This window comes from Spea bombifrons, chromosome 1 (assembly GCF_027358695.1).
Source record: "Spea bombifrons isolate aSpeBom1 chromosome 1, aSpeBom1.2.pri, whole genome shotgun sequence".
In the NCBI taxonomy this organism is placed as follows: Eukaryota; Metazoa; Chordata; class Amphibia; order Anura; family Pelobatidae; genus Spea; species Spea bombifrons.
In genome coordinates, this window is record NC_071087.1 from 154,003,741 (window position 1) to 154,011,328 (window position 7,588).

A 7,588-nucleotide genomic window follows, 5' to 3' on the forward strand; every position below is an offset into this window, starting at 1 on the left:
TCCATTTCTTTTTGTTTGTCTAATAAATTGCATAAGATATACATACTTTGCATGGTGACCCAAATCCTTTTTTTTTTTTTTTTTATTTTTTTTTTTTTCTTTATAATCGTTTTTTGGGAAACCGTCCTAAAAATTTTTAATTTACCTATGCTTCCTGTAATTTATGTTCCCCTGTTTCTAACAACTAAAACGTTTATATCAGGCACTAGAATACTATACCCGCTATGAGAGCTATCATTATAGCTTAATCATTAGTACCTATATAAAAAAAATAATACTATAATATTTGAATGTATAGCAGACCTCGGAATGTCTGTGAACCGTCTATTTACACACACAACTTTTTGGAGAGAATAAAAGTAAAATTACATATATATTTATACAAAGATTTTGAGAGAATGTCAAATTTTATTTAAATGTACACATAGATCTGTCATCTATACAAGATAGTATATGGCATCTTTATTATAGAATAATTTTTTTATATATAAATCTCTAAAGTAACTTGGTGGAATGCCTGCTATAATGTTGGGTCTAATTCTTCATAGCCTTTAAAGCAGATTTTGGCCATTTTAGGCCAAATGGCCAAAATCTGATGAAGTGATGTGGTCCTTCATCACACCCGCACAATGTTAAACACTATTTTCAAGGTATCTGTTCTGAGACACTAAATGATACAATATCGTCATCCGACCACTGCCAGGTACTATCCGAAATAATGCCTTATTGTAAAAGTATTAACACCCCCCAGGACTATTTTTCTATAACAGACCAGTTTATTTTTTAGCATCTTTAAAAATAGCGCTTAGTTTACCGAGACGGCTGATTATGTATTTTTCATGGCGGGGGCGGGGGGGGTTTGGTTATAGATCGTTGTCAGGGAAATAAAGTAAATATATGAGGCTACTAATTGGAAACCTTTACTAATCGATACATTTGGCTACTATGATTATCAGGGGAGGCAATAATCTCTGTAAATACGTATATAAAAGATTAAGCTGTGATTGAAAATATTTTTTTGGCAGAAAATGGTTAGTCATATTTTGTCTGCATGTTCTAGCCTTAAATCTTTTTTTTTTTATTATTGAGGATACGAATCCGGATTTTTTTGTTGTCTCACTCTGACACTTTAAAACTGCTATAAAGTCACAAACCATACCTTATATTTTGTAATGGAAAGAAAGTAATTTTTTTATTGTATATACAGTACAGGTTATAAATTCTGCATATATTAGAAATATAGTTTAAAAAAAAACGTATATTTTATTTGCTAATAAGCCATTTTTGGAAATCTTATTTCTAAAACTTTTTGTTCCTCTAAATCACATTTAAAAAAAAAAAAAAAAATTAGGTCTGCCCTTCAAGGTATTTACATTAAAAAATAAAAACACCATGATATAACCATGCTTTAGATTTCTACACGGCTCATTTGAAAGGATGATTTTGCGTTTTGGGCAAAGCTCTTATTTTATTTCGCGATACTCTTCTCAAATTGAGCACTTTTTTTTTTTTTTTTTTTTTTTGTTCCTTCTCTTCGCTGCATGAAACGTTTTTGATTGCTTCCTTCAGTTTTATGAGGGTGATGTTTTTACAGTGGATTTTTAGAATTTACGGCATGGCACCATATCATATGCTGTTGTAATATTTTTCGGTAGCTCTATCATACTCTGAAGTAAAGTGTCCCACGCGAGGCAGCAGAGACGAATATTTTTATGTGTTGCTAACACGCTGTCTGTAAGCTAAAGCGATCTTTTTGTCGTCACGAGGCAAAGGGCAGGGACTTGTGAGCAGAATCCAGCCCGTAAATTGGGTCAGTTAAGGGATAAGCTGTGGAAGTGTGAACGTTTTGTAGGATTAGTGCGACCTGGAGACCGGTCTCGTGGCCGGCCGTACCACGTGGCTTTTCCGGTTGCTAGGATCGCCTGTTAAAACATTAGCTGCAGAAAATCTGGTTTCTGAGCCAAGAATCCGCTGCTGGAACTGAATGTTTGAACTTCTACTGTCTGACGTTTTTGTAGAAAAGGAATATCTTTGTATTCCGTGCACACTATTCTTTAATGCTTAATCTGTATTAAAATATATATATTTATATAAAATGACATATATAAACACGTTCACACATTGCCTAGCCTTAGAAAGGGTAGCATAAAAAGCTTGCCAAAAAGAGAACCCTGTGCTTTGGTAATTGAGTTCAGTTCCAGACTATAGAATACCGACAGCTCCTGTTAAATTTTATTAGCAGAAAATGATGCGTTACTGATTGTCTGCGCAGGAAGGGAAGCCGGCCTGATGGACTTTGAGTTGTTTAGGAAACTAACATATAATGTTTTACAGCCTACGTCGGCCGTACAACTCTGCAGCAAGTCCTTAAGTTTAAAATGTTATCGCTAAGCTCTTCAATCTCTCTAGAAAAAGCACTTATATTCCGTGTACAGCACCACTATTTAATACAGTTTATGGAAGTAGCCATAAAGGGTTAAGAAAAAGTAATTCTTTCCCAGCCTGGATGTGGGCACGGGTTAGGGACGTTAACCTGTCCCTTCTTTAAGGGACGACCTGACACTCCTACTATAGAACGATGCCTGTTAAAGTACCCGAGTAACCTTAACCCTCTGTGGGTACTTTTAATATGCATTCTTCAATAATTTAAATAAACATAAAGCACTTACGTCATATATAGAACTTCCAAAATTTGTCATTGTCTGACATTTCTGGCCACTGATTGGCTGCTTAAAGCTATCAATCAATGCGAGTGAACTACTTCCATTGAAATAAATGGGAGCGTTTCCCGGTCACTGATTGACAGCCTGTGCGGCTAATCAGAAAAAGGTCTATTGAATGCATCTACTGCATTGACCACACAAAAAAATTTAAAGGGACCACGCCATGTGCATTAAAGCGCATATGATAGCTGGACTGTCTCCAAAAACGATAGTTTTTTTTTTCTTCTTTGTTTTAACGCTATGTAGGCAAATTATTCCCAAAGGAACCTTGGTTACAGTATGGAGCCACCAGACTGGGTACAGCTCAAGGGCCTGATGGGGGCCACAGCATGCAATTAATGCTTGTGAGTGCAGACTAGGGCTTTTACCGGTATTTATCACTTTTTTCCCCAACAGAGGCTTTTATGTAGAAAGAATTTTCATGACTCCAGTAAAACCAGAGATAAAACCCAAATTATTTCAAATGAATGCATTCCACATACTTTGACTGTATTATGTTATAAAATATGCTTTTCAGGGTTTTCTTTTTTAATACCATTTTTGCTGAGTACTCACCGTTGTGTATATTATGTGCCTACAGCAGGGACTGTGTATATAATATCCAAAGGTCTGGACACTTAATATATACTGTAAAGGTATTCGTAACAGAGTATATTATCAGCAGCTATCGATAAGTAGCCAATACATGCATCGCTGTAATTCTGTGCTGTATTTTTTCGTTTGAAGAAACATATACATTTATTTGCTGTAATAAACTTTAACTTGCCAATGAAATAAAAGATATTAAAACATTTTAAGTCTCTCGCTATCCAAAAAAATTTTTCTGGCCATCCTGTTGGACCCGTCATCTGTGCCGAAAGAAAACTATTTTGACTTTTTTTTTTTAATGTTGGGTTCCGTTGCAGAAAAAAGCGAAGATCATCTCTGTTTACCCAGAGAAAAAAGTTAATGTTTGTCTTGAGTGTATAGCACGCTGTAGTTTAATGAGCGCTTCTTGCAATCTAATGTCATAGTCGGTGGAAAAGGATCCACCATCCAGGACGTAATATCAAGCTAGTCACGGAAAACAAACTTCCATATTATTATGCATCTGCGTTAAATGATCCACGTACACGCACGTCATCATCCTTCCACTCATATCCAATATTTGCAAGAAATCCCTTAATAATATCTTTGCGAGATAAAAGGTCACAGCTTCTTCCCTGCAGGTCCTTGTTTAACAACAAACACCCAAGGTAAAATAAAATAAGGATAATACATACCGAACACATAAATGACAATGATGTACCATAATAATAAAGTATTAATGCCCAGAAAACAAGCAAAGACCTTCAGATGGGTCAAGCAGCTGGAAGAGTTCATGTTGATTCATCAGGTCTCAAGAAAGAAAAAGGAGAAAGAAAACATATTTTAACTGTTCTTTAAACAACATATAATGAAAGCGCTAAACATTGGAGAAAGAACATTTTTTATGTGGACACTCAGTTTTCAGTTAAGGCTACAATAAATAAAAGCAAACAGACATCACTGTGAAAAGATCCAACTCAACCCCCCAGTGGGCTTCAAAGACTTGCATCCATCAAGAGAATGATAGAAAGAAGTATCCCGATACCATGGCGGCCGCCATATTGGAACGTAGCGGAGCCCGACCTACCGTTATGCGTTCCATTCTGATGCATTCCATAGTAGAAAATAAATTTGTATATAGTGATTCCAGATTCACACGTTATATATTTTTCTTCTTTTGAATGCACCTCCATCTAGCTATATCAACACAACCTTGAGCCATGAGACACTTTATGAAAAGTTGAGAGCTTTATCCAAGAGATGGAGGTATATATGCTTCTTGGAATTGGTCTGATTTAAACCCAAATTGAAAATATTCAGGAAATCATCAAGGCTACACATAAAATAAAACTGTTCCGAGCAATAGCTAGCTCCTTTGGAGCCGAGGCAAAAACAGAAAATTGTGCCCCCCCCCTTACATAGGCTATTTTGAGGAAAGTAGATAAATACAGTATCTCACAAAAGTGAGTACACCCCTCACATTTTTGTAAATATGTTATTATATATTTGCATGGGAAAACACTGAAGAAATGACTCTCTGCTACAATGTAAAGTAGTGAGTGTACAGCCTGTATAACTCAACGCACAGCCATTAATGTCTAAACCTTGGCAACAAAAGTGAGTACACCCCTAAGTGGAAATGTCCAAATTGGGCCCAATTAGCCACCCCCCCCCATTGTCAAGTGACTCGTTAGTGTTACAAGGTCTCAGGTGTGAATGGGGAGCAGGTGTGTTAAATTTGGTGCTTTCTCTCTCATACTGGTCACTGGAAGTTCAACATGGCACCTCATGTTGAGGTAGAGGCAGAGCTAGATCCCAGGTATGAAACACCACCATTATTGTATGCACCCTGATAGTATAACTCATTTTTTCATCGAAATACACAGTAGAATGGTTGCTGCTCCTCAGGGGGGGTGCCAAAATGGCCCTTTGTCAACAATTTTTGACCAGACCAGGGAGGGAGGAATGTAGCTAGGTCATGTACCCCGGTTATGTGACCCCATGGTTAAACGCAAGGCTGCTTACAGCCAGAAGAAATGCCGTAGTTAAGGTAAGGGGTGAGTGAAGAAAGGAGGGAGAGGGTAAGGGAGGGAGTATGGATGAATGACTCAATTTATGTGAGCATGTGTATGTGTGTGCAAGCATGGATGTGTATGTGTAAGTGTTTGTGTGTGAGCATGAATGTGTATGTGTAAGTGTGTATGAGCATGTATGTGTAAGTGTTTTTGTGTGTGCATGGATGTGTATGTGTAAGTATGCGTGAGCTGAGATGTGCTAGTGTGTGCGAGATTGAATGTGTATGTGAGAGCATTAATGTGTAAGTATGTGTGAGTGGACATTTTGCTACAAAGCAACATAAAGCAAGGGACTGCAAATTCCTTCATGCTGGTATTATTATTATTTGGGCATTAGAAATAGCTTTTTCCCTGCCTGAAATCAAATTACTGCCTCTTCCACCATAGAAACTGGGTAAAATATGATGTAAAATGGTTAAAAATAAATAATAATTAAATAAATTATATGAGAGGTTTAAATGAATTAAATTATTTCTTAGCAAAGTATTTGTCTCCTACATTATCCTTCAGCAAAGTAAAAAAACGCAAGTATTGTACGTCCTCACGCATTGTACGTCTTTAACAATAAAATATCCTCTTCTGTATTACTGTCCATTGTTCTTATTTATTCAGCGGACGTTTGCTTAGTATTCATGTTACGACACGGAAAGTACAGGTCAGTAAATGTTTTACAGAACACAGAAGCAGTTTGCTGAGTCAGTGAATTACACGGCACCGGTATATATAATACTTCCCAGAAGATAAGACAATGTTTGACAGAAGCCTCGTTAAAGAGACAATGTCATTTGGACTGTGTATAAAACAATGCGTAGACACTATAAGACCACCTATAGATCAGGTACATAGCTCTAGAGAGAACCCACCAAGCAAATAGCCGGCTCTCGTGATAATTCTTGCCTAATTTCACATGTGGACACATTGACGTGCCGGGGAAAGGGGAAAATTCCTGGGTGTTTTGGCTTTGAGGTCTCCATTGTATTCTCAATATGGAAGCCAGGGGAAGCAGACTCCCCAATCATTTAGTTTGGGGTACAGGTCTTTAAGAAGACTTTCTGTTAACAGCTATTAATGAAAATTAGTAAGGCATTTACTATGAGCAAACCTTATGTCTATCAGAGCTGAATATGGAAATAACACACAAGGACCAGAGAGATGTTGACTTCAGTCTACACTAACCTCTCTTCTTGCGCTGACTGTACATTGGATTCAAGGTTCTAATTTGTCCCTCACAATGTCGACCAGAAGAACCTAAAAAGAACCTAAACAGATAGCCGCATCGATTTCTTTGCTTCCACTGTAGGTCACTGACATCCCTGGAATATTCAGGTAAAAGGCAAAAAACGAGCAGTTGAACTACTTTAAAAATAAACATTAACCATATCTATGCCCCAAAAGGTTTTCTAGCAAAATCAGATGGACAAAAGTGTAAAAAAAATGCTGCATTCAACTCGTATCATATATCGCTACTTTTCTATGTCCATCTACTTCCATCATCCATAGATATAAATACGTTTTGATTTACTGGGGAATATTGCCTCTTTTGTCCTATATTTTAAATGTATATTAAACCGTGCACGCTGGGTACTGGGATATGATGTCATTTCCCGGCGGTCAGCCGTAGGCAGCATTTGAAGACCGCCGGGGATCAGAAGAGCTGTCACCTAAGTGGAGTTCCCCAAAGTAACAAAATGGGAAAAATTGCCTTATTGGGGTTTTTTGTCTTTTTTTGGATAGTCAGAAGGGTTGAACTTGATGGTCTTTTCTCACCCTTAATGACTATGTCACAATTATTACTGTGTGTGTAGTTACTGTGTAGTTAGTGTGTGTGCGTAGACGTAGCTTGAGACCCCCACCGTAACTGGCAGACTGTTTTATTTTGAGAATGAAAACCAAAATATCCCAAGCCCAAGTATGTGCAATGTATAGGCTCACAGAAGGGAATCGGTTACTCGGTTGTACATTCCACATACTGCAGGGCATACTGTTACTGACACCGGCTTGCCAGTGGCATGCGAAATGTATGCGCGTCCTGAAAAAAAATGGCTGTTGTGGTCACCCTAACGCTGACTTACGTTACAAAGGTTCCTAAATATGCACAGCGTGTCTCGGGAGGCCGCAAGGATTAATGCCAAGTGCTACATAATATAATTCCTTATTTCCTAACCGAGAGGCGTGTTTGCTGGAAAGCTGCCCATGCGCTCCTCCTCCTTCCCAATCCCAGCC